Source organism: Cyphomyrmex costatus, unplaced genomic scaffold, assembly GCF_001594065.2.
Source record: "Cyphomyrmex costatus isolate MS0001 unplaced genomic scaffold, Ccosl1.0 scaffold302, whole genome shotgun sequence".
Taxonomy (NCBI): Eukaryota; Metazoa; Arthropoda; class Insecta; order Hymenoptera; family Formicidae; genus Cyphomyrmex; species Cyphomyrmex costatus.
Genome location: NW_017277148.1, coordinates 1,129,494 through 1,152,401, shown reverse-complemented (window position 1 = coordinate 1,152,401; position 22,908 = coordinate 1,129,494). Strand labels below are relative to the sequence as shown.

General features: G+C 36.8%; 1 protein-coding gene across 1 annotated transcript in view; it reads left to right on the top strand.

Moving 5' to 3' along the window:
• ss (aryl hydrocarbon receptor spineless) overlaps positions 1 to 22,908 on the top strand; it is a 196,433-nt gene that overhangs the window by 73,369 nt on the left and 100,156 nt on the right. The window lies entirely within an intron of this gene.

Sequence of the window (22,908 nt, the reverse complement as noted above, 5' to 3'; positions counted from 1 at the left end):
TTTAAATTGTATTGTTCTAATTTGTTCTGATTTAAATTATATTGTTCTGAGTTATTTGATTCAAGAAGTATATCACGCATATTTGTTAATTACTAATCACGCTGCGTAATCATGTTAAGTCTATCTAAAGCTGGTGATAGAATTAGTTAACTATTAATTAATCCTATTATTAATTTAATTTGCTAATTTATTATTGCCATCTGTGCGTAACGATAAGTGAACGTAGAATTCGGACAACAAATAAGTCGTAGTTGTGAGCTCTATTATAATACAAGTACCTATCCACAATGTTTCGTTAGCACGCGAGATACTCGTTACATTTTCCAGACAATATGATCCGAAAACAATACGCGGTCCATAAACTTGCTCATCAGTCTTTCATAATTCATTGACTGATGATGGCTTAATATCAAAATCATGTTTTACACGGAAATAAAGTGTTGAAATTAAATCTTTTATTCGATTATATATATATATATATATACACACACAATCAAAATTTACAGAAAAATATACTTAAATTAACAGTATTTAAGGATTAATTAAAATGTTAATGCAATTAATATAGATTGAACGATTTATTTATTATAAAATTAATGATAATAATGAATTCTTGTTTACATTTAAAGAAGATTTTTTTTGGAGCAAAGAGATTTTTTGTTCTACTTCTACGTTTAAAGAGAAGAAAAGAACTGATTCGCTCCCGTGAGTAATACGTTCAACTGCTATGCAGAAATTATGCAACTTGAGCGAGAGAACGCCTTCCTGCACCACGGGTGTGCAATCTCATCTGCAATCGCAATCAGGTAGGGCCAATCGAAGAATCGCCGCGCGGAATAATGGCTCTCGTCTTCTTCCTCTACCATTATCCGCCACCGTACTTTCGTCCCTTGTTTCCAATCTCGCGACGAGCAAAGTGACTTCTGCGCCAACGCGAAATCGAGCTCATTGATTTTACGTCGAGGATTATCAGGATAGACGAAAAAATCAGATTTTCGTCGCATTTACTTCTCATTTTCTTTAAGGAATCGCATCAGAATTTAAAGGGTATATCTGCGTCAGCTGATCGAAAAAGATTATTTATTCTAAGAAGTAAGAAGTTTTCAGTATAATAAGACGAGATTACATTTTTGCTTCAAGAGCAAGTCTCTTTATAACAATTAGCTCAAAGTAACTATTAACTTTATAATTAAGGGGCCTATTCTGTAATTCTTAATGATTGTAACGCTACAATTATGATCATTAAGGGTTACTGAATAGGCAGCTAAATTGAGAATACTTGGAACTACGAAAGTATAATAATGCATGTAAAGAATTTAAAGGATTTTTTGTATAAAATTCATTTAAATATAGAGACTTACATCTGAACTGAACATAGCAAATCATGAATTTATATTACTGGTTTTTTTTTTAATTCTTTGTTTATTGTTGAAATTTTTAGACTCTATTTTTCGATCGCTATTTAATTATCTTCAAGGTTACCTAATCATTTAAATTAGTTTTAAATGTTCTTTTAAATGCGACAGCCTGACTTCCATGAAAAATAGTTTTCTTTGTTTCTAGAATATAATTTATCGAGATAGAGATTAAAAATTTGTTTTTTCCCCAAAGTCTGTGAATGCAAGATGTAAATGATAAAAATTTTTTTCTAAATTTAGCATTTTCATGATAAAGAAAAGTGCTAATTTGTTTAAAAAAATCACTAAAATTTTTCTCAATATATCTAAAAATTTTACAACTTTTTGAAATGCTGGAACTCTCAATTACGCATTCTAAATAGGAGCAATTAACTGGTCGTGTGACTGTCACCGCATAGGACGTCGCGACGATATTTCCTTTGAAAGAGAGTGGCAAACGGAGTGGGAAGGAGTCCATTAGCGGAAGAAGTGGGCATCATATACGGTTCGGTCGCGAGGAGTCGGGAACGGCCCGATCCTCGTTTCGAGAGGACCTGAGGAAGCGAGATGGCAGATACACCGGGGCGCAATAGCGTATGCAAGGTAATGCACGAGCACGAATCCGGATTGAACGCGCGGAGGAGGACGGGCCTCCTCCGTGATGCTGGTTCGTCCGTTTGTGTACGTGCGTTGCTTGCTGCTGGCTGCCTCCGCGCGATATCGCGGATCTCGCAGTATATCACCGGGTCCCGCGCGCGAGGTTGCGGCCCGGGACTTCCACTTAGAGCTCTTGTTGCTGCCGTCGCGTCGCTATGCTGGTCCGCTGTTGCTGCTGCGATACCGCAGGACGGAACTCGCACGCGCGAAAGACGCAGCGACCTAACCCGTAGCGCATTGTTCACACCATTTTAATAGGTATTCATTGTCAGGACTTGGATCTCTGCCGAGGATTCCCTACAGAGTGTCGCCTCCGATCTGTTCTGATATCTGGGAGTTCCCGCGCTCCGTATATATAAGTTCTCGTTCCTACCTCCTTATTTCCCTGCCATGCCACTTTCGCGGAATTTTAAATTGTGCAGGAGGGGGACATACATGCACATAATTGTTTTGGATTTTATATTCTTTTGTGTGAACAGAAGTAGAGTTATATCATTATTGTATACTTGATGAGAATTAACTCTCAATTAGAGCTGTAAAAACGACACTTTATAGTTTTAAAGCGTTCTGTTTGGAATATATTACATGATATGAATAAATATTCACTTTGTGGCGATTGAAGGCTCAAAATCTTTTTACATACAATTTGGAGTGTCATAGTGGTTATACAATCATACAGTTTGTATAATTATCTAAAAATGTTTGCTTTAGGTTTAAATGACTCGTCGTTTGTAAATTAAAAGTTCACAAATTAAATTAAAGGTAATCAGGTAGAAATAGTAAGTTTTGAGTAGCTTACAATTGATAGTGGTTTTAATTAGGGGTTGAAGTTCTCATAAATTGGATTCAAATTTTATTTCATTCAGAATTGTACTACTTTATCTTATTACTTTCAAATATTATATACACATTTTCGAATTTAGCCATATAATTATCGTAACATCGATTAAAACTGTCAAAACCTTATTAAAATCGCATTGTTGTTTCCGCAGTTTTCTATATTTTCTTATACGCATTATTGTGTGATTGCGGAGTTCAATTTCTGAAAAGTTATCGACATCAAAACGAGTTCTGTTCCGAATTTCTCGATTAAAAAAGTTCTGTTCACGCCTCAGCCAGCGTTGTAGCTGTTAACAAGATTAACAGCTCGGCATCCGATCGGCAACATTAATCCGAGTAACACGGGTAGTAACCCGTGAGGAATTCCCTCCACCCCCCTTCCGCTCTCCGTGAACGCTATGTAAATTAATTAGGGCCCACGGTAACCGCGCTGATTTTTCAAGTAGGCACGTGGTGCGTGCCTCCCTCGCCTCGAGGTAGAAGGAAACGGAGAAGAAGGAGATGAGAAGAGGGAGAAGTGAAAGAAATGGAAGAAGAAGAATAAGGTGGCGAAGTCCGGGCCCCGGAGGTGAATTCGCCGGGCGTTGAAGAGGCGGTGTGCGATAGTCCCCCTATGGCACTCGGGGTACCCTCTGGGGCTCCAGATAGCAGATCTACCCCGGAGGTTGCGTTCTCCCTCGCCTTTCTCACACGCTCGAGCTCATCTTCCCTCACACTCCTACGGCTTTGCTCTCGCTACCGGTCGCAGAGATCCCGCTCGAACGAGAATCTCGGCAATTAACCTGCGCCACTTAGTCTTATTATTGGTAGGTCTCTCCTGCACGCGTTGTCCTCGGTTCTCATTGCTCCATCCTTGGTTTCGAGCCGCGCTTCCGGCGCGATTCTGCGTCAGAATGCAATCTCGCGGAGGAAGTCTTTTTTTTTTGTACGAGAAACTTGCCGCTGTTAATTTTGATCTCAATTTTCCTCTTCGACAAATTTCTTCAATTCCAGCGAAATAGTTTCTTGATAATCGTGGTAGACAAAATATGTAATTAAGAGAAGTAATATTATTGTATAGATTCTGATCATACACACCATCCCATATCAAATATATCATATAACACTTTATCTTGATCTTTTAAAAAGTATTACTTACATTATTTTAAGTTAACGAAGAAATTGCTTTTTACATTTTTCGGCCTAAGGAATAAATTACATTGATACACAAGAGTATGTACAATTATTGTGCACAGAAGACTAAATATATACCTTTAGTTTTCAAAAAAGAAATGGAATTATAAAACACTGTGATAATACATTATATAATAATATTGTTTAGATAATTTTGATGTGTCGAGTACATTATAAGTAACAAATTTTTTTAGCATTTATTTAAATAAATGCTAAATAAGAAAGGAAACGTAAGAAATAAAAATAAAAGAAAGCTTCCTAGTAAAGAATTGAAATGCAAATACTTTTAGATCAATTTATAAATAAAAGTAATACAATTTTCTTTTTTACTATTACTTCATCTTTATTACTTATATATTTTTATGGTGTCCTTCCTTAATTCAATTGGAAACTCATTTGTCGGATTCTTCCCCTCGGTTTATGTATTCGTAAAAAATTAATAGATTTCGCTGACACTTAAAATAAAACATTGAGGGAAAAAGATTAATGAGCACAGCTCGGAACTCATTCACACGTCATCTCACACTTAATGCTCGATTAAGCGTGACTAAATGTCGCAGCGAGAGGAATTTTTCCGGATTGGTTTTCGCCCGATGCGTTTGAGAACTTAATAGCTATATCGTGATGGCCCTTCTGTGCTCGCGGACAGGCGTTAAAAGGATCGTACACGTAAATAGGATCGCACACAATGCGTGACTGGCCGTGCGCGGCCAATTATTTCGATGATTTACGACGTCGTACCCTTATCGCCGTAATTAGTAGAAAAAAAGATTTATAACCGAGACGCGTTACGTATATCACTTCGTTATCAACTTATGCGAATTTTAAATATCTCAGACTACCTCCGGAGTGTGCGTACCCGAGTGAGACAACCGCGTAATACTGGCAGTTATACTTGGTGAAGCTGAAGATATTTTTCACTGCAATTTTAATGAATTGAGCGATCCTCGCTACTTAAAGAGCACGCGAACGAAGCAGCAGGCCTGTCGTATTCACGGAATGAAACTGCACGGTATAGTGCTTCTACATAAATACGTCAGGGAAAAGCACATAAACCTTCTATTGCTCGAAATAACGTATCTGACATCGTTGTAATATGGTATCACTTCTTAATTGGGACGATTTGTGTTTAATTCGTTCTGAAATACGATTCGTACATGTATAATATGATTTCTCGTACACGTGACACTAAACGTTCGTGCAACAATTTTTTTATCGGTCGTAAATTATAAATGGCAATCACAAAGTTGATTTTTTAAAAGTAATTTACAATATTTTATTAATCAACCGAAATAACATAAAACGCGTGCAAAAATGCGATTACGAGAGCAAAAATTATCGCGAGCGAAATGTTTTACAAATTTTGTGAAAAAAATATGTAATAGATAAATTCTTTTATATAAAAAAAAAAATATTAAATTATTCTCATTGCTAAGAATAAAACGGCTCAATTATTTATAATTAACAAACGAGATAACATTAAGTGATCTTAATTATTAGATAAAGAATGTATCAGTTAAATAAATTTAATAGAGTTGTCAAATAGGTATGCTGCGCAGATTGCATTATTTATGCGATCTTTATCGTGTTTCTATCGAGATTACTGCTATAAAATTAAAATGAAATTAAATTATTGTATAAATATAGACTAATTAAGCTTTATATATACGATAATCACATCAGTCGATTATAAACGATTTTCGTTTTGCCTTGCGTTTTATTCATACTGTACATAGATATCATTCTCGTCGAAGTAGTTCGCATTTTCCGCATCATTTCCCAGTGTGAGTTACGTATAGCAATGTAGCGATAAATCAATCCGTGGTCTATTAATTAATGCGATCGTAATTAATAGATCCTTCGATATCCGCAATCGACATGCGTCGCTATACGCGTCGAATCAACGGCGCGTTCATTGGAGCGATTTAATTATTAAGACGCATCCTTCGTGTCCGGAGTGCATCGAGTGCACGAATCAGGTATCGGGAGTATCTGAGCGGATTAATTAAAGATATGCAATAGTAATTAGCCGTGCAAATTTTTCGAGTGTGACAAGCGTAGCGTGCTTAACCGACATTGGAGCATATTTCGTGTTATTCTCCCGTCCTGAATTGCAATTTCAACAACGAAACGCTTTCTTGACAAGAAACAGCAGTTCATTTATCTAACAAATTATCTATTTGTTTCGTTCGTGATGATCTGACATCATAATGCTCGCCGATTCGAAACTGGAGCATCTTTTTGTCTGAATGAGTACTTCATATATTAACGTTCTGAAACTGACGGTGAGTCTATTGGAGGTCGCACTTATAAATCTCTTTGTCAAAAGTGTCAAACAATTCCATTTCTTTCATGTTACATCTGCAAATTTAGATTATTCTTATTAAAGTATAGTATAGTTCGATCACTCGCATTATGTAGCTGCCAAAATTAACAAAGTTAAATATAAAAGATATCATTCCTTAAATACTCAGTAATATTGTGATGTTATTTAACTGAATATACATATGTTACAATATTTCATTGTCATAGTTGATTACATTATTTCACTACATTTAGATACGTTATATAAAGTAGTTCTTAATGTGCATTAATGTAGTTAGTGCAAATGATCGAGCATTAATTTTGTTTTATATGAGTTATGTTATATTTTTGGTTTTTTCAAATTAATTAATGTTTTTTAATTAACATAAATTAAACGTGTCTTACAGATTCAGCGTTAGTAATTATGATAAGATTTTGATGTCAGCTTCGGAATGCTAAATTGCATACAGAGTGCGTGCATGGTAGGATAAATCTGAAATTAAATTTAATGCAATTTAATTTAATTGTTTTGCATTAAGTATTTCAGCTACTGTATTCGAATTATCGCGGAAATTCCCTTTCAGAAAATCTCAGGAATTCCTAGAGCGTTAACATCACATATAAAACCAATTTACAAAACACACATACACATTCAGATTTTCTTAACAAATAATGAGTCAGAGGTATCAAAAGAGTTAGTTTTTTTTATCTCGCGTTCTTCCGGTTTTCGGCCGACTGATCCGTCTCGTTGATTTCTCTTCAACTTTGCCTCTCTCATTCTTCTCCCTTTTATCGCCATCGGGTTCTTTCTCTTTCCCCCCTTTCTCTCTCTCTCTCTCTCTTTCTTCATTTCGCTTTCTCTCACTCTGCCAGGTGCGGCGACGAAATGGAAAATGCAAATAAGGCGTAATAACGAGATGGTAACCGTATCGCCCGGCTGTATCTCTCCATCGCGGACTTACGCATCTCTCCCGGACGTTTATGATATACATTTACACGTATGTATGATATATTAGCATAGGCGTGTCTATACTTATAAACGTGCTCGTGCGCGAACATTGATCGGCCAAAACGATCGGATCGTTTAGGGACGAGATGCGCGTGCCCCTTTTTTGGCGGTAGTACCGCTGTTCGCGGTTTGTTCGTGCCGGCGGCGGTTGGTAAGTCGATGATTTTTTTTGATAGGACGTAATCACGATTAATCTCTTCAACAAACAGAAATTTATTTTATTTAAATAATTGGATTTTTCTAATAAATTCTTGTAATAAATTAAAATAAATTAAAAGGATGCTTTATATATACCTAAATAGGTACATCCATGCAGATAGTATATTTTGATCGAAATAAATATATAGAAATTGAGTTTTTATTTTTGTAATCTTTGTTTTAAATATATATATATATATATATTGCCAAGAGAAAAATTAATTCGGTACAGACGATACTTTCAATATCTGGAGGACAGCTTTTCGTAAAGCTGACATTTAGGAAAAAAAATTTACGTGTCATATAACAAGAAAACAGCCCGCGTTCCCCAATTTAATTATTACGTACGTACTGCTATAAGGTGACAGAAGCGTCATGGTTGATTAACGCAAACAGTCTGGGTGCGTTGGATCTTTAATGCGCTGAGAAATTGCGACACGGTGTCAGAATAACCTCATAAAACTCGTTAATGACGAATGCAGAGAATGTTTCGCTTGAAACCATCACATTGAAAGAAAATCAAAGTATTCCACCGGTAGATGCACGTTAAGTTATTATATTAAAAGGATGAAAATACAGTCTCTCTCTCTCTCTATCGCATTCTATTTATTCTAGGGAAAATGTAATAAATAATATTATTACAATATTTTTATAATTAGAATTATTGATATTCATCAAAGAATATGAAATAATAAATCGAAAGCATATATTATATGATACATCTGTGATTATTAATTATTCAGCAATTAATTTTCTTATCTAGTAAATAAATTAATGTTATTTGTCATGATTTACATTAAATGATGTTAAAGTTATTTTAACGTAAAAAATGATGATATATTACATCAGCTTCTTTACTGGGTAATAATGCTCCTTTTTTGACAGATTAACATGATCCATTTATTAAAATCGTGCCTTAATCTGACATCATAATTTCAATATATGTATTTTTAGATGTATAACAATACAGATAAATGTATATACTCAGTTCATTTAAATACATACATATTAATACGTGTATGTAATTGTAATTGAGACGTCTTTATAAACTGATGATTATTCAAGAGAATTATTCGAAATTAATTAATTTATGAATAATTCTTGAGAATTATGAGGGATTCGGCTGACATGTTTGCTTTAAATTTGAATGACTTCACTGGCAAGCTTCTACATACATAGTGTCACAGGCTGATATATTGTGCACATATTGCCACCATGTCATGTTCACGTGTGGTACGTTTTGATTAAGGTGTCTGAGGGTAACGAATTGTGTAATGAGTATTTGATGCGCTCGCCCAGTGAGTAATTAGTCCTGCGACTATTATTAATGTTTCGGACTAACATTTCCATCTTTATTCCGGCGACGGCTATGACCATAGTGTTTACAACATCGCATTCCTTCCGTCCATGTTTCTAATGTCTTTTTTAAATACGTGATGCTTTTTTGCACGATTATACGAGGAAAAGATAATTTGAAAATAAAATTAATGTATAAAATATTTAATTTTTACAGGACGGGAAAACCATTATAGTGACGCTAAAACTGTTATATTTTGAAGTAGGAAATAAAATAAAATAATGTATTATAACAAATCTTATTTTATTTCTTTGCGAAAAATTTTCTGTAAGATTTAAAAAAATAGCTGTCTAAATTAATTTTAATAAAAACGAAAATATCTTATATCTTTGAATAAGAATATTAGGTGCTTGGATTGGAATGAGATTTTAAATAGCGTGAAACTTTTACTTCCTTTTAAACGTTTAAATTTATTAAAATTTCATTTCTGCATTAATACATCAGAATCTTTATATCGATTCGTCTCGGGGATTGCAATATATTACTATTTGTATTTATGTCGGAGTGATAAGAATTACATTTTAGACTACTTTTTTCGCGGTGAATAAATAAACAGCATATTTACGCTTGGAGTGAAAGGATTAAAGAAGATGCGATCAATCGATAGAAACGGCGGTCCGTCGTCCGATGCATTTATTTAATTTCACCGATTATCTGCGGCGGAATTCATTTTTCACATTATCACGATGCGGCGAGCCTTCATGATTTTGCCGGACAATGTGCGAGCGACGCACGTCGTTTTATAGAGTCGTCAGCGGCTTCCATCTCGCCTGTCTTGTCTTGCCTCTCTTTGCAATCCGCCGTATCCGTCTGTCCGTCGACCGCTTGAAAAATGATTCCATTCTAGATCGGAGTCGCGCCTCTCGTTTGCATCGATAGCCATCGGCAATCACGAACGGGATCCACGAGTATCCTTCGGCGCAAGTTTGTTAACTGGACGAATAATGGCGTGCGTTATAAAACCTATCCAGTTCAATATCTCTTCTTTCCAAAAAATTTACATGTATAGATTTCTTTTTAGGTTGTCTCTCTTCGATCGAAATTACGACAATGAATTGTAACAAATATGGGCAGTATCCATTTTATTGCAACATAAATTCGTGTAATCGCAAGATCTTATTATTTTCTGTTGCGATTATATGTACATAATTATCTTCTTAAAAATAAATTCGACTACTTTAAGATAGCCGTGTAGTTAAAGGGTTACTCATAAAGAGAATTGATATGCATTGCGTCTCTCCTCAATAAAAACTTATTAGCCTTAATATTACATAAATAATGAAAAGTAAAACGATAAAAATCAATTAGAGGATTAATTATTATTCGCGAGCAACCTTTTTAGCAAGTTGAAATGCTTAATTAATTTTGCTACGTTAACTTTGGCATATCTAGAAGATTAAAAGTTATTTCACTTTGGATTCAAGTCAAGCTGTTTGGCAGCTTGATATCGCGAATGAGAAACAGAATTGCAGTATATCCCCCCTAACATAAATTCTCGACATTCATATCAGATCGATCGAGAAGAACTAACTGCCGCATTTATTTATTTGCAGTTCATTAGTTTTGCATCGTGTTACGTCGAAATTAGTAATTATTTTTGTTATCTTAACAAAGTTATGGAAATTGTGTGAAGCTGTAGCTAGACTGTAGCTGTCTCGAATTTTAAATTAATTAGCATTAAAAATAATAACGATGAGAACTTTACTTTCGCGCGGTATATCTTAAAGATCGATATAATTAACTAACTTCCAGAGCAATTTCTTTTTCTTACCTTTGTCGCATAGTAAGGATAAGAATTTTGCTGTTTATCTTAAATCTTTGATCTTCGTAATTTGCAAATCTATGACGCTATTTTAATTTGTAAAAGTTTCTAAATTTAATATTGTATTATTATTATTAACACTATAGTAGCAATAATTATAAAAAATGAAGCTCTTAATTATTTACCAATTATAGTTACAAGTAGCAAAAATTTTTCTCAGTATTTATAATACATATAGATAACACATAATATGTAAAAAAACATTTATTAACGTTTTATATATGTAAATGTTAATAAATTAAAAATCCGTATATTGTATCCAGTTATGTATTGGATGTCATACACAAAATCGGATTGACACCAATTTTGTTTGTGATCTCTCGCATTAAGTAACAAACGTCGTTGTCAATTCCCTTATCGTTCGTTTCGGCGAAAGACGCTGAAAAAGTACGTTGAGACATCTGCCGGGTTCGGTAGCCGGCAAGGAACGTCGCCCGAATATCGCATCGCGGAGAAGGCATCATTTCCGATAAAATGACGGGACACGCGAAGGATCAACCGTTGTCGGCCGTGTGTGCGAACCGCGCTTTTTTTTTCATCCCTTTCTCTTAGACGAGAACAAGGTACGTGCGCGTGCACGACGATCGGTATCGCCATCGGTGTCGGGGACAAGTCCGTTTCAACGGAGGTTGACAGAGGGAAAGGGAAAGAAAGGAGAGAGAGAAAGAACGAACTGTCGGGAGAGAGATTCGATTTGCCTTTAATCGGATTGGCAACGCGCCAAGTTGGGCCGAGCCCCGGGCCTAGCTAGGTAGTCGAGTCGAGCCCACCGGACACGCGATACACATCGTTCATTAACGTCATTATTAAAAACACAGCAATTAGACCGCGCCGAATATCGACCTGTACGGCGGGCACACATGACGGCCCGATGCGAAACGAGAGATCGGCGATCGGCAGACTTGGCGCGCGACCGGCCGGTTTTTGACGCTCGACACCTTTCTTCGCGACTGCGTGACGAAAACGACGACGGTTTGCAACGAACGGCGCATTTATCGGCTGGTAATCGCGACGATAATAACGTTCGGCGATTGTCGATATGCAGATGACCGAGGGAGACACAAAGACGGGGAGCCTTGTATTAATTATATTATTAACTTTATCTTGCAACACTGGTAAGGTTTGTCATATCCCGGTCGTTAAATTGCACTGTCATTTTCAGCGGAACGGTAATGAAGGAGCTCTTCGCCGTTGCGAAAGAATGAAGTCGGTTATATATTATAATAACGGTGAATGAATCGGATTTGAAGGCTGAATCGGTTGAAGGCTGATTCATTATTCCTCTTTTCCTTATACTCTAACTTTTCTCTTTTTACTGCTCCGCCCTGTTTTCCAGGAATTAGTTATTCTTACAATTCGTGTTTTAATCCTGGCCATCTATACTAAACTAAATATACTATGCTATACTAAATATACTATACTATACTAAAGTCATTACTATACTAAGAGAACGGCTAAAAAAATTTAGTTACATTTAAATCTGAAAATAATTTTATTGGACTATTAAAATAATTATGTGTAGAACACCAAGCGACACTAATGACAATGCTGCAAAAAGTACTCTAGGTTCCAGTTTGTGAGCATTTTACATAATTATTTTAACGATCCAAACATTTTTTATATTGAAATAAAATTATTGACTTAATATTCGATCTGTTATTGTCAGAGTATAAAGAACTAGCTAGCTTGTGTGTGTTTGTCAAAAGCAACTGTGATCTCTTAGAAACTTTATATCAGAATTTTATTTTAAATTAACTCTCTTTCTCTGCAATTCTATTAATTTTATGTTGAATAATTTAAAATAAAAAAAATTTATTATAATCTTACATACAGACACAGAAAAATGTTACCTTTTAAAGATACTTATATCAATATACAATACTTAAATAATTCTCTTAATTGTAAGTATCATAAAATTGAGCTCAGGTCGCTGATCGTACTTGCGTTCGTTACAGTATTATTGCGCGCTGTATGTGATTTCGCAAAAGGTAGTACACGATAGGGAATAAAATGAGAGGATTTTCATGCGGGACGAAAACGAATTAGAGATTTCTTTTCCACCTGCCCACCCAGTCGGCCGTAGTACTTGGTCATACAATGGCGTTTGTAAAGCGTCGCAGATGTCGCGGGCTCGCCCGCCCCATCCCGGCTCCCGTATAGGAATACAACGCGAGACAAAACGGTTTGCGCGGACAAGCAATATAGGCTAAGGCCCGTATATATCAGCGGCTGAACGTCAGCCGGTGCAATCGGACGGGATCATCAAAGGTGGTAGGAAAATCGATGGCCGGGGTAAACCGGCGTGGCCACTTTTCGCGATGGACGCGCACCTGTCTTCGAATCCCCGCATCCTTCGGTCGTCCGGTCAAGCGGAATCACGAGTCTCGTTCAAGTATGAGTTAACCGGCGCGTCGCCGCCGCGCCGCCGTCTTTCTTTCCGAGACGCGCTATTACCTCACGTCGCGAGGCCGCGATATTTATGGGATGGAGTTCCGTCGGCAGAGCCCGTGGATCTCGAACGCGCCGCGAAGAAAGTGCGAGTTGTGAGGCTGCTGATTAGATAGCTGTTGCTGATAGTTGATTAAAAAAAAAAGAGACTTCCCGTGACGTGCCTGGTTCGAGTGATTCGTTATACGTTTAGCAGCGTGGTATCAGATGGATATGGTGTTCTAAACCTGATTTCATATCTTTATCTTAGAGTGTGTGGTACCTTTATTTTATATAATATATAATTTTAATTAAATTACATTTATTATTATGACGTTTGTGTTAATTTAATTTAAAATAATTTAAGGTATTTTTATAAATGTATATATATATATGTATATATATGTGCTATGTATTTTACACATGTAGGATGTATTTAGATTTGAATCAATGCAAAGCATAATTTTCCAGCGAGTAGTTAATAGCAATTATCTTTATTTTTTAGAATAATAAAAAAAAGTGTCATAAATATCATAATTGTTTTCTGTTATAATATTCAGAATTGATTATTTTAAAAATATATTATGATACGAAAAACTGATATTTTATAATTCCAGGATGCGCCATATAGACCATGGAATACGGATCTTTAAATTAATCAACTTACATATATTAATAACATAAAGTGTTAATATCTATGAATATCGCTTGTTATACTGTCTCGGTGAGAAACTATAACATATATGTATGAATTTTCAAAATTCCACAACAAGGAAAGCGATTCCATTCGGTCTAAGAAGAACTGAATTTTTTAATCGGACGCTCACGGCGTGAACTCTCGTGTATTAATCGCTCATTAGGGAAGAAATGAGATTGTGGCCGAGTCGCTCGAGAGGGATCCCTCCACCCTAATTTACCGTGCCAGGGAGGACGTAGGAAGATACGCGTTTTCGACGTGTCATTAGGTCGCGCCGCGCTGCGCCGAGGCTAAGAGTTCATCGAAATTAGTCGCCGATGCTCGTTATACCGGAGCACTCGTCTTGCCGTTGCGGGATGATGAACTGCGATAAGAATGGCGCGGGGCGTAAGACTGTTATTAGCTGAAAATACGACGAACACTAGCGGACATCAAGCAGCACTTTTATGGGAGAAAGGGAATCATAATTGCAAGAGTTTAGCCGTAATGTCGGCAATCATTTTAATTAAGAATAACCTCCCCTCTCTCCCTTCTCTCTCTCTCTCTCTCTCTCTCTCTCTGTCTCTCTCTCTCTCTCTCTCTCTCTCTCTCTTTCTCTGCTCCCTGCTTTTTCTTCTCTTCCTTATCTTCTACTGTATTTTTCTCCTGTTGCGGCTTAACGCGCCTGCACACACACGCTTTCACGTATAATTGGAGTATTTTGTATTTTACCGCAGCGTTTCTTACGCAATCGGTCGAGCAATCTATCATATCTCATTTGGGGTACTAATTAACGATCAATTTTGTGAGTTTGGTTTTTCTCAGTCGAAAATTCATTGCAAAGATCTTAAGATTCAATTTAAATATTCAGATAAGTTATATAAAAATATAATTAATAATATTAATTGAAATTAAAAAATGTAGATATTTATATTGTGCTATTATATAAATATTATATAATATTTTATTTTACATTTTACTTTACGCGAATAAAGTGTACATAACATTTTCGTTCCAAATTTAGCTGCTGCTACATTTATTTCACGTAATTGAAGCAAACATAGATTGCTCTACTCTCTCCTGAAATTTATTCCTATCGCTCTCGTAGTATGGAAAGAAACGCAGTTGTTGCGATCACAATCTGCTTAACATTAATTAAGACATACATTCCGCTTTTCGATGCACTCCATACATTTTCCCGCGAATTCTTTTCTTTTTTTGCGCCACGGCTCCCGCTCGCAATTCCACGAGCATGTCCGACAGGTGATTGGAGAATTCGTTGTACTCATTGCGCTGCATCTGTCAGTTGATTTCATCAGACAATGCGCCAGTTTCTATTCAACCTTGAACGAATTATACGTTGTTATTGTCATCGTCGTGAAAGGAACGAGATTTACTTCTTGAATTGGCGATAACGACTAACGTTTTTTATTTTATCTCATCTTGTAATTATACCGATGAAAAATAAAAAAAATGTATGCATTTGTGTTGAAATTTTTATAAGTCTCTGTACGATGAACATTATTATTACGAATTTTTAATTGTTAATGAAAAATATATCGACATTTAACGAGAATACAATATAATACATGTCTATTGTAAAAAAAGTTTGTTATGTATAAAAGAAATTTTTTATTTAATCTAATTTTTTAGAATATTATAAATGATTTTATAAATATAAATTATTGATATGCGCGATCGTTAATTTATTTCATATTAATTAAAAATATATCGTTTATTTTTATATAACAAACGTCGAAACGTGAAAGCATTTACATGACTATGCTGACACTTTCCGTTAGCCATTGCTTTTTGTTAAGCCTCTCGCAATTTTTTAAGCGCCGCACAACAGTCGATCGAGGAATAATCTCGTCGGTTTTTTAATGACAAGTTATTTTTACGCGTTCTCGTTTCATATTGGTGCGTTCACGTTGGCAGAAGCGTAATCGTAACGTAACGCGGGGCAAACGGTCGAGCTATCGTAAGTCTCGATACGCCGAGCCATCAGAGAAGTAAATTACGTCGTGTCTAACTTATCCTGCCACGATCTATTCGCATCGACAGACCGGCTTGGTGCTCGCGTGTGTCGCGAGAGTAGAGTGGCCGCGCGACTTTCCTAGCGACCGCGAAATCATATAACGTGCTCGTTTATGTGTCATGCTATGCCCATTGCAAGGCTTTCCCGATTGTTTCTCACCACCGGAACATCATATTTAGCCTGATCTTTCACATGATGCAACTGCTAGATCGGGGACTTGATAGGGACGATAGTTTCTCGTGTTGAAGGAATGCGAGAATCATGCGGATGTATATATATATATGTATATATTGTTAGATAATATATAAAGTAAAACAGGGTAATATAGAGATAAAAGACAAAGAAATTAGCTAGACGATATCATTTAATAGTTTACTGGATAATGATTATAGTACAAAATTAAAAACGTACAATAAAAGAACGAAGCTATATAATATTTTATTCAGTACAGACTTATTTTGAAATTGCATATAAAACAAAAAGAGTTCAGTTGGAAAAGGAAATTCCAATTTGAAATTTGCTTATGCAATTTCATATAATTATAACATTTTTTTTCTATCAAATTTTTATACAAAAATGTTTTTATTGTCAATGTTGATAAATACTTAAAAATATAGAAAATTGTCGACTTATAGTTATGCTTCTAGAGATATACGGTTTACGTATTAAGCAAGCCAACCATAAATCGTTTCATTCAAAGAATAAAACATTGCTTTAATTACTGAGTCAGCAAGAAAATGCCGGAACACTTCTCTCGACTGCGTAGATATATGAAAGAAAGAGTATTTAATGCATTTCACATAATGTAATCATAAACTGCGCGTGCACTACATCATTTCCGTGTTTCTTCTTTTGGGACAAAATCGATGACTTGACGTATATAACACAAGTGATAAATACCTAGAATAAAAAGTCCAGAAAGCGTCTTTCCTGGACATTCATTTCTTTGGAGAAGGATAGAGAAGATGTTAACAATTTTTTGTCATCGTGTTATCATTTTTCTCCCGTATTGTAAGAATGCTGTTTCATTTCGTACCAATAAATCCTCAAATAAATGGATAACACAGTATTTACAACTAGTTTCACGTCAAATCTTAATTGAGTTGCTGTACAGCGGGTAAATCGAGAAAAAAGAGAGCATTTATGAATATTGCATTTCATCGCTGATCTCGTCCGACGCTATATATGCATGTTCATAGATGCGTACACGATGTGCGTGAGAAGAAAAAAATTTGCTTTAACCGGCGCTCTGAATAGGTTCCCACCTGGATTTTCATATGAAAAATATTCAGTCCACTCATGGTCTCTGAGCTCGCGGCCGAGAAGATCGCTATCCGGACTTGCCGCTGGTTTGCGGCTCATGCTAACGACTAACGGGGATATCTTTCTTAGGAAATCGCTAATTTCTCCCTCGTTTCCTCGCGCAAAGCGTATCTCTCGAATGACGAATAATCGTCAATCAGACCCCGTCAGAGAGACGCGAGATACAATAAAAGAATAACATCAAACTTTTTTAATCGGTCGATATAAATATCGAACGCAATCCACGTATAATTTAAAAGGTTCTCGTTGAAAAGGACACATTATAGAAAATTATTTATACATAAGTTACAATTAAGAACGCATCCAACCAACCGGCTTGTATGTACGACCGCATTCATAGTGAAATACGCGCGCATGGAAGCATGCTCAAGTGCGCCACGGATCGCAGAATTTTCTTATTAAGAGGATTCTTGCTTCTCCGGGCGAATCTGCTCGTTTTTCATCTATTGCTTCGTATAATTGCGCCTTGGTAAGGCTTCTTTTCCTGGGTAAGTTCATGGAAATGTGCGTCGAATTTCTTATATGCCAGAATTATGTATTCGAAGATCGTCCGAGTCTTGCGGATGACATTGTAAACTGTTAACAGGTATAAACTTTCATAAATATTAATGGACTAAATAATCTGTAATTTGCAATGATTTTTTAACAGAGAGTATCTTAAATACTTTTATTTAACACCGATAATAAATTTTGTTTTAAACTTTCAATTTTAAAAGAGAGAGAGGTGTATTATAAAATTTCGCTGTTTAGAATAATTTAGAAGCGTTATAAGAAAAATATTCATATTTACAGAAATTATGTATATCTACAGTACTTATCACAGTAACATAATTACATTTCGTACAAAATGCAAATTTGGTTTTATTTACGATAAAAATAAATGTAAATTTATTTTTATTTATGATAAAAAATAAATTTACATGGTATGAAGGAATGTCAAAGAGGCTTACATCAAGTGCGGGTAATCTAGATATCGTACGAAAAGAATAATTCCCGACGGGAAGTGTGTACGTACTGGCGCCACTAATAAAGTATTAACATCGACTTGAGCGGAGCGGCGCGGCGGCGCGACGTGGCGCGCATAAAAAAAAGAAATCTACGTACATGAATATGAATCGAGTGTAATTCTGGTGATTACAGCCGAGGCGTATCCGTAACCGATGGGCGCGAATTGGAGTGTAATAACAACTAGTAATTATTATCGGCACTGTGCTTGTGGCATCTCGATCCTAACGATCTTCCCTCCCGCGCATCTTTTCTGCAGCCTGGCGCGAATCGAGCCGCGAGTCTTCGCGACGAAACGCTCGGCAAAAGCCGCGAGAGAACTCGTTCCCGGTTGGAACTTTTGCTTGAGCCTCTCCTCCTCTTCATAAATTAGCGCAGAAATGCGCGCTGGCGCAACTCGTGTCTGCGGCTTCTGCACTTATGTAACATCGGTATCTTAAATGTCTCGTTACAGAAACGTTCGACGCATGTAACGCGCACGGCGGCTAATTGTTGCGGCTAAGAAGCTACCCGCGATCATTAATCTTAATTGCGTAGAATGGCGTAGGATGCGCATAAACGCGAGGGAAATTAATGTATGCGCGGGAGATCGTAAAGGCGATAGAGCTCGGTGCGTTTAGATTCGCAATGGCTGATTCATCCGGTGTAAATTAAGCGACGAGATGCTCCAGCTTCCATACTTCGACGCCAGCGTTTCCGGATTCTAAGAGATTCCTTTAGATTTCTTCTAACGAGGCGGATTTGGAAAAAGACAGGGCAACTAAAATCGACATGTATATTTATTTTCAAAATACATGACATTTTCTTCTTTAAATAAAATTACAAATTTCAGAAAAAATATCTATACATATATAATATCTCGCAATCTAACATTATTCTTATTAGTTGTCGAATCATCTATGTGATGTAGAAAAATATTGAAAAGGTATAACAAAGTATCTAATAATAAGAGAAATATAAAAAAAATATATAAAAAATTATAATTTTATAATCTGTAATTACAATCTTTTATCTTTAACAGACATTTCTATTTTGCAACTTTGACATAACAGTTGGAAAATAAGTGCAGTTTGTAAGAAAGCGATAATTTCATAAATATTAATAAGGATATAGGAACCTCTGCAGTATAAAAATGTGTTACACTATATACATATATTTTCTAGAAGTTAATTATTCTATGTATTTTTAGGCTTCGTTAACTTTATTAGCAAGTCGATAGTTTACGCGTGCGTAAACAGCATTGTGGCCGCGTAGTGTAAGACGCGAGCGCAAGTCCGACGTTGGGACTCGTAGAAGAATTAAGGTTTACGAGCGTAAAATCGTAAATTTTTCCTTCACGATCTCACGACCCGCTCGGGAGTGTCGTGTCTACGCGACACACTCGCGAAATCGAAATCGCACATGGCGACGTGTGCAGCAGCAGCTGTAACTCCTGCTGCAACCCGAGACAGTATCATCCTGATATAAATACGCTCGCGATGGTATCGTAACATACTTTACGTACGACCTTCTAATTCTTCACCGTATATTTATACGCATATACGGTATACGTACCGGGAGTGTTACCGTGGTATATTAGCCAAGAATTAACGACCGTGGTAATCAGCACTCGCTTCATAACGTTCGCCGTGTTACACGGCCAAGGTTATTAACACTCGAGCGCATGTCAGAACGCGTTATTGATATCTACCGCGATACACAAATCATTTATATCATTTCTTTTTCATCTACAAGGTTGAGCTATACGATACACTTTGAGCGACTAATCTTCAATGAGTACAATTTAATCGAGAGGCCAGGTTTTAACTTTAACTCTTTTTCACTCTAAAACTACTCTGGAATAACATATTTTTATAAAGTACTTTTAAAATTACTTGGAAACTAGTTCAATCAACAGACCATATATGTATCTACAGCCTTGGCCATAAATATCAAATATTCTCAATTTATTGCATTTTTTTTTTAAAAGGCGATAATAAGAAATAAAAGAAGACCAATAAAACATTAAAATTGTTATAAAAATAAATATTACGTTTTAATAAGACTTTTGAAATTTATTTTTTGTTTGATATATATAGATAGAACATTTACGTCAATTTGAAAAACTCTCTGTATTTATGGTCAAAGCTGTAAAATTGAAATAAAATTAAAATTATGAGATTTTGCAAAAGACTCGTCCATAAAACTTATCAATATTATGTTAAATGTATTATTACAATAATATAATTTTGTACACAAGGTCCTGGAAAACTCGTATTAAATATATCTTTGTTTCGAAGTTATATCTAGTGGATCGGTTACGTTTTGCATTTTATGGCTCGCTTCGCTTTCTTTCTCTCTTTCTCTCGATATTTATCTACTTCGCAGAAGACTTATCCCCCAAGCCTTGAATTTCGCCCAACTTAATTGCTTAGTGTGCACTTAGAGGCAAGTGCACACTAGCCCGCTCGAGCAGCGCAATAACGTGCAATTTGGTGGCGAGCCCGTGTGATGGTAAATAACTTAACGTTTTACGCGATAAAGGCCGAGCTAGAAGGAAGCGCCCGGCGCTGCCGTTCGTCTCGGCCGAATCAGAATTTACGTTTTTCCTACCGGCGCACATCCATCGACCCGAATGGATTGTAAGACTCCGGAGGGGAGGCCACAATGCGCCGCTCACGGCCGTCCCGCCGTCGGGCAATTACGTGCTTTATGCATCGCGAAATAAGGCCGTCTTAATTTCATCGCAATTTATAATTCAAATTGCGCACGCTATCGGGATAACAATCGTCCGATTCGTTCGCAATCAGAATTGGGAAGAAAGAACTGGAGGAACATAATCACGGCCGGATATAGATAAGGGGGAGAAAAATAGCGGCAAATCAATATGAAATTTTATTCGACCTCTGTGTACGAGCCTCCTCCAAAAGGAATACATCCCTTGAATTTCATTAAATTAATTTTTTATCTAAATGAGTAAACCATGCGTAGGTTATTGATTCCGTTTAACAAATGAACGAGAAAAATAATTATTTTGTAACGAAAACTAGCAATTCGAATTCAATAATAATCAAACTCGCGAGAAAAAATTTCTCACTGGGACTTTAACTTGTAAGTTAAGTTGCACGCTAATTGTAAGCAATTATATTGAGCGAAATTCAAGGCTTGCGAGAATAAGTTTTACCATGTAGATAAAAATCAGAAAGAAAGCGAAGAAAACTTACAACGCAAACCGTAAGCAGTCCATTACATTTCATTGAATTATAACATTTCTCGTTACAACAGACTCGTTTAAAAGTTCAATTGCAAATACCGATTGCCTTATTTACGGATACTCCATAGCATGAACTTTGTATTTATTTTATCTAAACAAAGTATTTTCCGCTGAAATTTATTAATTGATGAAACAGTTGTTAATTAATAACTAATTCCTTAACAAAAGGAATAAAAGAAGCTTCTTTATTCATATTGAATTAATAGCAGCCCCATTAATTTTTCTAAATCATTCTACTTGTCCGTATCATGTTGCACCACCTCATCTCACCACACGACTCCGTTGTCGTCCGAGTTCGATGATTCGTGATGCCTTCACGGGCCTCGCCGGATATAACGCTCATATTCTGAAGTTCAGCACGCAAGGCGAACCGCGCGGTGCAAGTTGCTGTACGCCGAGCAGACTCATTGTAACGTATACGGTGCTTGCGGAGAGAGAAGAAGATAGGAGTGTGAGAGAGAGAGAGAGAGAGAGAGAGAGAGAGAGAGAGTTTTACGTAGCTGCACGCACGGCACCTCGAGTTTGTCCGAAGGTAGTATCCACACGGATACGTCGCGGATACCACCGACGGAGGGACACGACACACGAGAGCGAAACGACGAGGCTCATGGATCCACGATATCCGAGTGGCAGGCCCGCGGCAGACCGTGCTGAACTAACTTCCCCGGGCACGGGGCAACCTCCGCCCTCTCTCTCTCTCTCTCTGTCTCTCCCCGCGTGTGCGGGTACCGCACACGCATCACGCCAACACGCCACGCCACGCCATGCTACGCCACGATCAGCTGGAAACCCGGAAGGTTTCTTGGCACTCCTGACCCAGTGAACAAGACACCTTTGCATGCGCTCGCTCGTTTAACTTCACCCCCTCTCGCTCGATGGTATCTGAAACTTTGGTGATTGTGAATGTCGACGTAAGGTGCTTTGTTCATGCCTTCGAAGAACTGACCATTGCTGATAGTGTCGAAAAAATGTCCAAAAACAGACCTACGGCAATTTGATAAAGTGATAAAGGATGATGTATGAAGGTCTTATCGATATTAATGGTGTACAAAAATGATATAGGAAGAGCAGAGTAACGAAGGCGGAAGGCTTATTTCAGTCGTATATGTTTCTCAGATGAAATGTGTCACTCCTGTGTCACTTCATCTTTTTTATCGCCAATCATCTATGATTATGCAATCTCGCGGAACCGTAAGGTGAAGTTCAAAATACACGTTCCATACAATGACGATTGCGCAATGATAATTTATGGATCTCTGCACTCCTATAGATTTGTCGGTCCGATACCTAAGCTTATCGATTTGTCCATTAGCCACCGTCATTTCATGACAGCAATACCGACGACGGACGCGTGACACTGTTCGATAACAAAGCACTACGGCTACACGGTTCTATACATGCTTTTGACGGAACAAGCAGGACACTGACG